Raw genomic sequence first — 14,724 nt, forward strand, 5'->3', positions numbered from 1 at the left:
AGTAATAAAAAGATGTGAATATGTCTTAGTTAAAAATTCATAAAAAGGACAAGAAAGCCTATTAGTGTATGATAACACCCCCTCTTCTAAACAAGTTGACTCTAGACATGAATCTATCCTACAATAACTGCCAAGAAAAAACTAAAATCTTATATGGAGCCTAACTACCCCAAATAAGGAAAATGATATGACTTTGAAACGAAATGATTCCATAGATTAAGACAAACCTCCCTTCAAACTAGGTTACTGGAGGCCACTGAAAAAGTACCATCACTAGAATGTCTCCAAATCCACTTATATATCTAAGGAAAACATAACATCTCTAAGTAAAACATGAAACTTCTCAAGAACTAGCCACTCCCTAAGGAAGAAAGATCTTCTCCATCTAAAATCCCAAGTCAAGACCCCATTGATAACCTTCCATATCTCGCCCACTAACCCCTTTTATTAGAGAGAATTGGAGAGCAAATCAAGATACTTAGACTTTAAGGGGGTGTTCCCTTACCAAGGGTCCTCCCAAAAGCAAGTTTAAAGACTCGCCCCCGTTTTCTTAGCAATGTCATCTGAAAACCAATATGAGATACATTCCTCTTTTGTCTAAATGAGATATTTTTTTCCATCAGGACGAAAAAGAACATAAACCCCTAGCCCTACCTCCAATAAGAGAGGAGATAGAGATCTATCCATATCAAGCTATCAGAAATATCCACCCAAAGCCCTGAATCCCCTATGAGAAACCTCTATCTCCACTTTGTTAGAAGAGAAAGATTAACCAGCCAGGAATTTTAGAAGTATTCTTCATCCCCCAAAGAAATATTCTTTGTAAAGCCACAATCTTCTTCCAAACCATTACAGGCATTTTGAGGAAGGAAAAAGAAGAAGATAGGAATAACATTAAGCACCGAATTAAGGAGAACCACTTTACCCCCAGACTTACATATCTATACTTCCAAGAGTTAAGTCTTTTCTTCAACAAAGCAACTAGAAGGTCCCAAGTAGACTCAAGACGAAAATTTTCTCCCACTAACAACTCAAGGTACTTAAAAGGAAAGGAAGTTATCTTGTAGTGGAGAAAATCCCCAACTGAAGTAAGAAAGACATGATCTACATTAACCCTGATAAGACTACCCTTGAAGAAGTTAACACGAAGATTCGAAGCCTTCTTAAAACTTATAAGAATAGCCTTAATACACCATAAATTCTTTAGAGATAGATCAACCACCAAAAGAGTGTCATCAACGTACTCAAGATGAGACACTACCAATCCAAAATTTCCAACTCTAAAACCAAATTAAAGGCCAAGTTACCGAGCCCTCAAAATCAGACCATTAAGCCCCTCAACAACCGGAAGAAAAAGGAAATGAGATAATGGGTCCCCTTGTTTAAAACCTCCATAAATTCTTATTTCTTAAATATGACACTCATTCACCATCACAATAAGATTCCTAACAAAGACATAAGATTTCATCCAGGACCTTTATTTATCACTAAACTTGAATATGATTAACATATAATCTAGGGAATTTTAACTATCTAAATCGCATGCCTTTTTAAAACTCACCTTAAGAATAAGGAAAGGTATTTTAGATCTTCTGGCCACGTGGACCGCCTCATTAATGGTCAAACTTGGATCCACAAATATTTTTCCTTTAAGAAAAGTCAATTGGTTAGGAGAGAAGAGTTTCTTTATCACAACCCTTAGTCTAATGGTCGACACTATAACATCTAGCTTTTTATACAGGGATCAAACCAAGGAAATATGTCGAAATTATCCAAGGTGGAAAGGGTATTTAACCTTAGGGATCAATGTCACAAAGTAAGAAGCAAAACTACAAGGTAAATATGAAAAAGGGTGAAATTGATCAATCATGATCCGCATGTCAACTTAAAGAAGATTCCAGATTCTTTTAAAAAAATGAGAAGTTAAATCCATATGGACTTAGGATTTTATCTCCCTCACATTAAGATATTGCCTTATTAGTCTCATGGAAACTAAAGGGAGCCGATAAGAAAATGTTATCATCATCCAAAAGAGAGCGAAAACGACACCATCCAAATGGGGTCTATCAACATCAAGTTCTTTATATATCTCAGTGAAATGATTCAGAACCTCTTGTCTGATATCAGAAACCCCTTCAATCCAAACCTCACCAACCTGAAGTACTAAAACAACATTCCACCTACTTCCGTTCTTCAAAGAATCATGAAAGAAACCAAAATTAACATCACCAACCTTGAGCCAATTAGATCTTGATCTTTGGATTAATTTGGAATCTTTGGTGTTAAGGAGGATCCCAAACCTATATTTCTTGTAATAACAAATGAATGACTCAATAGGGGTTTGACTTGAGAGGGACTCTCATAACCCCATGCCCCTAAATACCTACTCACTCATGGTGAGATAAACAACCACAATAAAAAGTTTAAGAACATTACAAGAAAAGTAAAATAATTGAAAATAAGTAAAGCAATAGCAAATTGAAATGAAAATAAAGGCCAGAGTATAATACCACTAGTGCATAAGTTACAAGAAAAATAGTAAGAACTTAAGTGAAGATTAAAGAGAAATAACAATTGCTTGGAATGATAGTAGTAAAAGATGATGGATCTCCATAAGTGTCACCCTTAGGTGTCTCCCCCTTTTTGCTTAATGCCTAGGCCTCTATTTATACTAATCCAAGCCTTAAGTTACTCATAATTGACATTAATTTCGTGCTTAACTACCAATAATCACCAATCATCAATGAAATGGAGGTCATGGATGCCAGAGAGGGTCATAAAAACGGTCCAAAAATCAAGATTTCGTAACTGGTTGAGGTGCTGACACGAGCCGTGTCAAGGAATACAAACTGGTCGTGTCATCATCTGGTTGCTTGTATAGAGGGGCTTCAAAGGGGCCAACACGGCCCGTTCATTGGACACGGCCAGGCCGTGTTGGTCTAAGAAAATTTGTATTAGAAACAGTCCTTTTTGTGTGATGTCTAGCCTTTTTCGTTCTGATTCTCTCCATTGACCTCTTATTACTTGAAAACAAATAAAGGAGACAAACGCTAAAAAATGAAACACACATGAAATCAAAGGGAAAACGAAGTAATAAACATGATACATATACCGCTTTTTAAAAAGAAATCTGGGTAAACAAATTGGCACGCCCAGTGGGACCCTGTGCTAATGTTTATTATAATTATAAACTTTTGTTTTGAACATTCTTCATTGACACAAAATAGTGTTTTTGAGTATGAATGAGATTAAGAAGTGGTAGAAAATTAAACGAGATGTCTAATAATAATATTACCAAAGCTTCTAATCCCCCTAGAAATGATGTGGAAACCGTCCAAACTGGTACACTTCTACAAAACACAACGTTTTTGTCTTCACCAAGAATGACAACCACCCAAGGGTTGACGCCAGCGATAATTTCGTCCCCAATGAATCAAATACGATCGCCTGTGAATCTAGAAAGACCAATATTCCAAGGAGTAACCATTCCTCCTGGTTTTTATCCTCACGGAATGCCTACGTCGATAATGATGGGGTTACATACAACCCCATCGACTTATATAGAGAATATGATGGCTATTGGGACTTCGTCCAACCCAAGTGGTCGACAACAAGGGATAGGATACTTCTCTCAAGCATCTCCTTCGTTAAACATAACGTCCATGTTGTCGATAAGGCAACAAATGGACGAAAGTAATCATGATATGGTAAATGCTTTGACTCAGCAAATTAGGACTATTTTTACTCCCATGATAAATAACACCAATCAAAGTTACAAATTGTTGGCTGGTCAGATGGCTAGAATAGCATATTTCTTTGGTACCCCATAGTCCCACTTAGACCTACCCCACAGACGTCGAATGTGAGGATTGTCAAAACACTAGAAAACGAGCATGTGCCAGAAAACCAAAGGCAAGTCCTACATAGGGACGAAGAGAAACGTATTGATCAAACAGTTCCTAGAATGGTCCAACATCATCAAGATGCAAACCAAGTACTTAGACATGTCCAACAAAATCAATATTTAGGACATAATAATATCTCAAACGTGGTCGAAGAAATTTTGGTCCAAAATGGTCTTAACATAGGACTCCATAGACCAAATTTTGTGTCCCCTTTGTCAGAATACGTTCGACAAACTAAGTTACTGTTGTACCCCAATTTTTGACCACTGAGATCCCACCATAACTTAAAAATTAGGATCATCATTGTCATCATAATCATCATGCATTTATCATTTGTTAACCCAAAATACAAAAATTAATGTTTGTTGCTTGTGCCCCAAGACAAGAGACTAATTCGGAAGAGGCTAGGCAAATTAGGGTTTTGAGACCCACAAGGGAATTCAACCTTTTTCTATGATTCAAAGGATTTTCTAATCAATCTCAAAGTCCAGGGATGGCTCAATGGAGGACCAATCAACTTCAAATTCACCAGAGGCTCAAATTAGGGTTTTTGACCTAATTCCACTAGAGGGTTGACTTTTAATCAGGACATGGTTCCAAGGCTCAAACTATGATTCAAGGGCATCCAAATCAACATTATAGTCCATTCATATCATTAATTTGAATAGGAGAGCTTGATTCATATGGAAATCACAAAACTGCAATTCATTTGGAAAAAGTCAACTGGAAAAAGTCAACTGTGCAAGTCAACCTTTGACTTTTGAGGAAAATGGTCAACTATGGACTTTTAAGGATCCCAATCATCATCATATGGATATTGAAGACATTTGATCAAAGAAAATTCAAAGAATTCATCAAGAATAAAAAGTCAACAAAAGTCAAAATTAGGGTTTTAAGTGAATTTTGACCTAATTTTGGAACTCCAAGTTTTGCCTAAAAACTCAAAAATCTCCAAACATGAAATTTGTAGATGTTGGAAAAACAAACAACTTATCACAATACAAATTTTCGCTAAAAGTGATTATTTTGAGAGATTTTGGATTAATAAGGTTTATGTTCAAAAAACTTAGAAAATTTCCAAGTGTTTTCACTTAGTTTTTTCCTAACTTTATGGCCTTTTTTCTCTGTGATCTAAAAAGAGTTTGAGGAAACTTTCAACAAGTGAATTGAAGTATGTAGCAAGGGCTTTCCAAAGAGATAAGTAGCATGAAAATCCATGGTTCCATCCAAGAGTTATGATTTTGTGAATAAGGCACCATGAACACTTGAAATGAAGCATTTTTATGAAGAACATGAAGAACAAACTTGGCCATGGTTGTTGTTCTTGTTCTTCTTCAACATAGAAGATGAAGTTGTTGGGAATTTAAATTCCATTTAGCGTGCTTTTTTAAAATATACTGAATTGGAATTTGAGTTGTTTTAGTAACGACTACATCGTTACAGCTCACTTGGTTCTCCTCTTGCCTCTTAAAGCGCTTCATGACCCTCAGGTCTGGGGTTCAAATCCTCCTCACCCACACCTTTTGTTTTGTTATTTTTTATGTATTTCTCACTTATTTTATGTTATATTGAACTGATTGTGTTACATTGTCAAATAGTGCGCATGGGATGAGTGGTAATGTTTTGGGCTTGCAATTCAGGAGTCCTGGGTTCAAACCCCATCAAGGCCAAATCTTTATTTTTTACAACTAATTTCTTTTGAAAAATCATAAAAAATAGTAACATTAGTCTTTTTAATCCATTCTTTTTTATGTGATTTATTTATTTTGTGTATTTTCATACCATGTTAAAAAATCCCAAAAATATTTATTATTTATTTATTTAAAAATTAATTAAAAACATGTCTTTTGTGTTAAGAAAATCAACTAAAAATTATTTTGTTTTGATTATTTCTTTCATATAACTTTGTGAATGTTTTGTAAATATTTTTTTAGGGTTAGAATAGGATGTCTTTGACATCTTTATGTACTCTTAGACCATTTCTCTTAAAGAAATTGGTATTTAAAAAATTAAAATTAATTAGGTTTAGGAGTTATGTTTAAACCCTAATTTAAAACCCTAATTTAAAACCCTAATTCAAAAATCTAGGTTTAAAACCCTAATCCAAAAACATGTTGATCTTTGTTTATCCATGATTAAATTAGTTTGTTATATTATACATACTTGTTGATTTAATCCTTGTTTTGTACTTAATTGTTATTAACCATTATCTTATTAATTTCTCTTATTGTTTATCTAACCCCATATTTATTTCCTCATATCAATCATTCATCATTCATACATGAGTTTGAATCCAAGGGTTTAGATACATCCATCACTCTTATTTGTTGATTATCATACTCACTTGTTTGTTCTTGTGCCACATGATATCACACACACACTTGAGGTGTTCATTGTTAATTGCTTAAGTTTGTTGTTTTGTCCAAAAGGATGAGAATGATATTGACTAAATTGTCAAAGGTACTCAAACTCTTTTCCAATCTCTTTTATTTTTGTGTTAAGTATTTTAAAGCTTTTCACTTGTTTATGGTTTAGTATTGTTAAAGCTTAACCAAACCCTTTTTGTTTCCAAACCTTGGTACTAAGAATAGAATTATTCCCGGTGAAACTATTCTTAGTCCATTGACCTTTTTATTGTTAAAGCTAGGTCTTTTGTTTTAAAACCTTGGTGTTAAGAGAAGAGTTATTCCCGGTGAAACTTCTCCTAACCCATTGACCTTGTATTTTAAAGCTTGATCCTTTTTTATTTTAAAATTGTTAAGTATTTTAAAGCTGAACCTTTTAAACTTATTAGGTATTTTAAAGCCTAATCCCTTTTTAAAATTGTTAAGTATTTTAAAGCTTAACCTTTTAAACTTATTAGGTATTTTAAAGCCTAATCTTTTTCAAATAAATGTTTTGTTAAGTATTGGTAAAGCTTAACACCCAAAAAGATTTTGGCCACTTTGACCCTATTTTATTTTCCTTTTTAAGAGGAACTACAGAAGCTCTGACTTCCCTATTGCACTTAAGAGGTATGTAGGCCTAAGATGCGATGTCTTATCGAGCTCACTTTCAAAAACTTCTCTTCCCATCCCCACCCTCTATTTCAAACAAGTTATTTTTTCACATAGGATTTTCAAAAAAAGGATATGTATAAACAAAAGACAATAACACAAAACAAAGAGGTTCCCATGGAGTACCATGGATATGAGAGGTACTTAAAACCTTCTGTTAGAACAAGATTTGTTCTTATCAATTATCTTAGTTTTGATGATAACAATAATATGAATTTTGCTTAAGATAATATGGTACTCTAATCCAATGCAATTTCCCTTTCAGGAAATATATAAAGAGTACGCATAATTCAGCGCTCAGAAGATGTGTCTCAAATGGTTCAGCATGCAACATCAGAACATGGTCTGGCAAGACATCAGAAGATGGTCGAAGCAGAATCAGAACATGGGTCTATGGAAGCATCAGAAGAACATGAGATCAGAAGCACTGAAGATCAGAAGATGGTATCACGCAACAGAAGCACTTCAAGATCAGAAGATCAGAAGATGCTATGCACCAAGCTGTTTGACTCTGATGATATTCAAACGTTATATTCACAAACATCAGATCAAAAGGAAGTACACGTGGCAGACTACGCTGACTGACAAAAGGAACGTTAAAGCTACTAAAGGCAACGTCAGTAGACACAGCGTGAACAAGGCTCGAGGTAGTTGACAAAAGCGTATAACATTAAATGCAATGCTGTACGGAACACGCAAAGCATTAAATGCACTCAACGGTCATCTTCTCAACGCCTATAAATATGAAGTTCTGATGAGAAGCAAGGTTACCAATTCTTAACAACTCTGAACGAAAATAAACTTGCTGAAACGCTATTCAATCAAAGCTCAGAATCTTCATCAACTCACTACATTGCTGTTGTAATATCTTAGTGAGATTAAGCTTAAACGATTAAGAGAAATATCACAGTTGTGATTATCGCTTTTAAGAAGCATTTGTAATACTCTTAGAATTACATTAAGTTGTAAGGAACTAGAGTGATCGTGTGATCAGTATACTCTAGGAAGTCTTAGCAGTTGGCTGAGCAGTTTGTAACTAGAGTGATCGTGTTGATCAGAATACTCTAGGGAAGTCTTAGGAGTGAACTAAGCCTAGAGTGATCGTGTTGATCAGTAGACTCTAGAAAAGTCTTAGGAGTGAACTAAGCAGTTGTTCCTGGAGTGATCAAGTTGTGATCAGAATACTCTAGAAGACTTAGTTGCGGACTAAGTGGAAAACCATTGTAATCCGTGCGATTAGTGGATTAAATCCTCAGGTTGAGGTAAATCATCTCTGCGGGGGTGGACTGGAGTAGCTTCGTTAACAACGAACCAGGATAAAAATAATTGTGCAACTTATTTTTATCGTCCAAGTTTTTAAAGTCACACTTATTCAATCCCCCCCTTTCTAAGTGTTTTTCTATCCTTCACCTTCCCCTTGTATAACAAACCCTCCGTAGCCAGAACTCTGATAAGTTTATTAGTTTTGATTTTAAAAACTTCTGTGGGTTTTAGTCGCTTTTTCACCCATTACTTTTTGGAAACAATAAAGCGCGGTGGCGACTCTGTTTAAAAAATGAATTAAGTCTTTCACATGACTTTAGTCTCACCAATTTCACCGCTACAGTTACCTAGGGGTTGGAAAGTACCGAAATTTACTAAGTTTGCAGGTGAGACTGGTGAGTCGGCGGTGGAACGTGTTGGCAGATTTCAAACTGAAGCAGGCGATATATCCAATAATGAGAACTTGAAAATGAAATATTTTTCAAGTTCTTTGACAAAAAACGCCTTTACTTGGTTCACCACTCTGCCACCACACTCTTTGCATTCTTGGAATCAATTAGATAAATTATTTCATGAACAGTTTTACATGGGCCAATCGAAGATTAGCCTTAAAGAATTGTCAAGTGTGAGGCGAAAAGTGGCTGAGTCGATTGACAATTATCTGAATCGTTTTAGATTACTGAAAGCACGATGTTTTACACAAGTCCTTGAGCACGAGTTGGTCAAAATGGCTGCCGGAGGTCTAGACTATTCAATTAGGAAAAGTTAGACACAGAATACCTTAGGGATATAGCACAATTGGCGGACAGGGTTCGCCAGATCGAACGTTTGAAAGCTGAAAAGGTGAAAGCGAATAAGTATCATAGAAAAGAGAAAGTTGCATATATTGCAACTGATGAAACTGACTTTGATGTCGATAGTGTTGTTGACGAGAGTGAGGTTAATGTGGCAGAATTAAAGCCTAGACCTCCTTATGTGTGTAAATTACTAAACGTTCGAATGGAAAAAATCCAATAGAAAATAGTAAGAATGAAAAATTTGTCAACAAAACATATACATTCGACATCACCAAATGTGATGAAATTTTCGACCTATTAGTGTCTGATGGTCAAATAATAGTACCCCTAGGATTAAAAAATCCTCCTTTGGAACAAAAGAAGAAATTGGGATTTTGTAAATTTCATAATTTTTGGGTCATAAAACATCTCAATGTGTGCTTTTAAGGGATTTGGTGCAAAAGACATTGAAGGAAGGCAGGCTGCAGTTTGGGGATAAGCCAAAAACTCTCATACAAGTCGATGTTGATCCCTTACTGGTTGGTGAGACACATTATCTAGAGTCTGGTGAGTTGTTGATAGATTGTGGTATTGTTTCTGTGTTACCTGCTTAGTTCGACAGGTTATCTAAAGTTTCTTAAAATAAGGAAGATGTTGTTCCAGATGAGGCGGTGGACGAAAAGCCCGTGTGTTATTATGTAATGGGGAATGGCGTGGTCGAGGAGAAGAAGGTGATATTTGAAAAACATGATCGTGGCATGATGTATCACTTAAATCCACTATTCATTAGAGCAAAAATCTACAATATGGTGGTGAATAAGGTGTTTATCGATGGAAGGGCGACAGTTAACCTGATGCCCCATTCTTTGCTTTCAAAATTAGGAAAATATGACAGAGATTTGAGGCCTCACAACATGGTTCTCTCTAATTACGAGGGGAAAACCAGTAACATTCTTGGTGTGATCCAAGTAGACTTGGGTGTTGGTTCGACCATCACGCTACACTTTTCATGGTAATATCATCCAACGCCAACTTCAATTTGTTGTTGGTGTAGCAACCTGCCCTAAAAATTTTAGCTTTTTAGAGTCGCCACCTATTATACCAGGGCGAATAGGAAACCCTACGCAGTTAAGAGAATTGTGGGTAAGTTATTATATTCGGGTCAAGGGAAGGTGTTAGGCACCCTTAACCCTTTCCTAAGGTTTTGAGTTTAAGGCAAAGGTTTGTGGCTAAAAATGTTAAGGGTTTATAGCTAAGGAAATGAATAGGGTGAACAGCAAAATTCGAACCTAATTAGAATTTTGGGGAAGGGGACTCGCCTTGGTTATCCAAGTGCCTACGTACCTCCTTATGGAGTATCAGAGTCTACGTAGTTCGGGGCAGGGTTGTACGCCTTAGAATTTGATATGAAGTGGTTTAAAGGCATTTTGAGTTACCTTAGTGGAGTGATGAAAATTTGTAGTTTTGCAAGGCATTTTGAATTACCTTATTCGCAGTTTCGAAATTCGCAATATTGAAGAGATGAGTGTTTTAAGATTTGGCGTACAACCCTGGTTTAATATGTTTCCGTTAGGTGAGATGATCAATAGGTTTGATCACCATAGTTAACAGATTAGATGAAGGATTGCTGACCATTCTGATCGATAGATTCGATCATCACGAACAACAAATAAAATGTATTTTAGTTTTAGATAATTAAATTACTAGTTTTATCATTATCTCTCATAATCAATAGATTCGATTATTACATGATAAAGAATTTTTAAAGGGAAATATGCTAATCATCGCAACCAATAAGATGGTTGAAACCCTTTAGCAAAATAACCTTTATTTTTTATTTAATTAATTAAATGATTAAACAATCGATTATTACCCATCGCGACCAATAGATTTAGTCGAGACGAATAATAAATTAAATCCTAATATTTTGGCCAAATGGCCAGTGGGATTGGGCAAACCCTAATGCATTGATAAAGTTCTCTAAGGCTTTTCTATATAATTAAGATTAATTAAGTCAAATAATCGGGAAAATACTCCTAAATAATTATAACCCTAATCCTAATTTTATTATCCTAACCTTAATTGAATAAATTAATTAAATTAAACAATAACTAATATTTAATCTAAATAATAAAAAATAAAAAAATATAGAAAACCTGGGTAGTAATTCTGTGCAGCGCGCCTGGGAAGGTGCATGGTACTCCTGCATATTCATGTGTGTCGGATCTAACGTTAAGATCATCCAAGGGTCTTTCTACGCGGGCACACCGTGGTTATTCGCGAGAGGACAACATCAGATCTGCAGGCAGACTATAGCATACAATTTATAAAAAGTAAAGCGTTGAGGGTAGGGTTCGAACCCAGGCCCTCACGCATATCACAAACATACCTTCGCCAACCGAACCATCCGCACTAGCTGATATTTAAATGGCGTGTGATTAACATAAATGTTAACTAATCGTAAATGAATTTGAAAAGAAAACCCGCGCCCATCCATTCTTCATCTTCTTCGCGTCTTTTTTCTAAAAGTTGAAGACCTTTGGCAACGGTTTTGGTATGTTGCCATAACCCCTGTAAATCTGAATCTCACAAAAGACAACAAATAAATAAATTCCAAAGACTTGGATCGATTGTAAATTTCCCCCTGAATTCGTTGGTGGCCATGGTTTGGGCCAATTTTCCCTAATTAAAGAATCCCCAATTTGAAGCTTGAGTAACCTATCCATGGTGGATTCTCTAATCTGCAACCAAACTCAAATTAAACCATCTAGAAAGCTTGCAAACCTTACTCTAAACACAAATATATAATCAAAATATGCTTAGGATGTATAAGTTGTCGTAATCAAAAATCAAAAAAATATGCAAACCGTAATACTTCGTAGGATCGATTCAAGCAGCTTTGGCCAATGGTGATGATTTGGTTAGCTTCAGAACATGTCCAGGAACGTGTTAGAACTCTTCAAACTCCTTGAATCACCCTTCAATATTGAATTCAGTTTTCAATTTTTTTTGAAATTTGGAACTCGGCCATGGCTCTTGGAGGCCAGCAAAAACCTCCTGTTGCGGTCTGGAATTCTTAGCCTTATGTAGTAGATGAGTTTAGGTTAACAAATAGTAATTGAATCTTGGTAATTTGCAAGATTGATATTTGATTGGATCTTGAATTTAACCTTTCTAAAACTTGTCCAATTTCAATCTTTTCTAACCAATGTGTCCTAGCACGAATTTGATGACAATTATAGTTTATTTGGATGATTTGATTGCTTGGAAAATAAGACTAAAGTCAATCCTTTCACAATTTTCCTTTTATTTGATTTAAATTATATCTTTAATGAATAAAAAATTCACTAAAAATAAAATAAAAATTCAAATGGCGTGGTCTTGAACTTGGAGGTTCTTAGTAACCCTATAATCAATTTTGGATCATAACAAGATAGGCCCATTTGCAAAAATATCCATTTTGAACCTTATTTCCTTCACATATTTCACTCGAAATTCACCAACTTTGACAAGGCATATCTCCCTCAATTTTTAAGATATGAAAGAGTTCTAGGACTTTTTGGAAACCTCGAGATGTCCTCTTCAAGCCACTTTGGAACATATGTTTCATTTGGAGATTTTATCTTGATGATATGCCCTTTGACAAAAAACTGCTCTTGGTTGACTTTTGAAAAGGACCTATAATCTTTTGTACCATATCTCGCAAATGGAGCATTTATGGCCTTGGCTTGTGAGAGACAAAGTTATAGAGAATTCAATTTCCTTCAGAATAGGCTTTGGTTGGGAAATTTTTGATACTCCATGTGAAAGTTATGACCAGTCAAAGTTGAGTTGACTTTTTCCTATAAAAACCCTAATTTGAACCTTTTGACTTTGTTCATTTCCGAGTTTTTATTAATGGATCATGATCAACCTTTGGTCAAATGATGGATGTAACCTCAAATACTTGATGTTGACCAAAAGTCTTGAAGTTTGACTGTATTTTGACTATAGTTGACTTTTATATCAAACTAGTCGACTGTGGGTCATCTGAGCCATTGAGTGAGCAATCCTTGGAATTGAAGCTTGACTTTTGACATGGAGATGCTTTGAACCCTAATGAGCTATATGAGATCCATTGGGAACCTTGGTTCATTACTTTTCTCAGGAAAATACAAAACCTGAATTCACGAGATTCTTGCTTAGGAGGAAGCTTTAAGTAAACCCTTGAGCTTTGAGGATGAAATTGAGGAACCTTTGATTGAATATAAGAGGGAAAATTTTGGGGTATGACTGTTGGAACGAGAGTGGATACATGGCGTGGGTGGTGTTCCATCTACTCTACATCAAAGAATTTCCATTTGGCGACAAGACGACATCGTGGAGAACATAGAGGCCCATCAGAGCTATTATAAGGCAGATATAAACAAAGTTGGATGTAACTCCTTCGACCAATATTCGGAAAATGTGGCGCCTTGTTAGAAAGCAGAAGAGGTGTACTCCTCATATGAGAGTGTTTCCAAATACTTGAATCTGGACGCTTTATATGGAATAAGGAGGACCCAAATGAGCCATTCAATGCTGAAAATCCACCATTTCAATGGACCTTAGTCGATAGCAATGACTGCTGAGTCATTGTACTTGGCTAGGATGTTGGCTTATTTGGCCGAAAATAGACTAAAAACGGCTTTAGAAGACGAATTGGAACAAGAAATGGTTCTAGAAGCCGTTGTCGAAAATAATGAAAGTGGATCTCTCATCCAGAACAAAGATTTACAAGAGAGGTTCGACTGTATCTTTGACGACGAACCATTAGGATTTGAAAAAGATCCGAATAGCGTGGTTCAGAGAATGCAAGCTCAAGACCCCCTTGAGGAAATAAATCTTGCGGATGAAAACGATAAAAGACCCACCTACGTGAGTGCTAGCATTGGGTCAGAGATGAAGGTGAAGCTTGTGTAGCTTTTGAAGGAATTTAAAGACTGTTTCGCCTGGGATTATGGTGAGATGCCAGGTTTGAGTCGAAATGTAGTTGAGAATCAATTGCCAATGAAACCTGGTTAAAAAACCATCAAACAACAACCTAGGAGGTTTTCCCCTGAAATCATGACAAAGATAAAGATGGAAATAGAAAGGTTGTTGAAAAGCAAGTTCATTCGAACTGCAAGGTATGTCAAATGGTTAGCTAATATTGTGCCTGTAATTAAGAAAAATGGTACTTTTCGAGTATGCATTGACTTTAGAGATTTAAATAATGCTACTCCTAAGGATGAATATTTGATGCTTGTGGCTGAGATGTTGATTGACTCTGCTGCTAGTTTCGACTACTTAAGTATATTAGATGGCTACTCTGGCTATAACCAAATTTTTATAGTTGAAGAGGATGTGCCTAAGACGACATTTCGATGCCCAGATGCCCTAGGTACTTATGAATGGGTAGTTATGCCCTTTGGTCTCAAAAACGCAGGGGCTATGTATCAAAGGGCTATGAATTCTTTATTTCATGACTTTATTAAAAATTTCATGCAAATTTATATTGACGATATAGTTGTGAAATCTTCTTTAGAAAATGGGCATTTGGATCATCTTCGACAATCCTTTGAAAGCATGAGGAAATATGGTTTAAAAATGAATCCTTTGAAATGTGCTTTTGGTGTTCATGCAGGTGATTTTCTTGGTTTCGTCGTACACAAAAAAGGAATTGAGATCAATCAAAATAAAACTAAAGCCATTTTGGAGCTAAAA

Source organism: Vicia villosa, linkage group LG5 (genome assembly GCF_029867415.1).
Source record: "Vicia villosa cultivar HV-30 ecotype Madison, WI linkage group LG5, Vvil1.0, whole genome shotgun sequence".
NCBI lineage: Eukaryota > Viridiplantae > Streptophyta > Magnoliopsida > Fabales > Fabaceae > Vicia > Vicia villosa.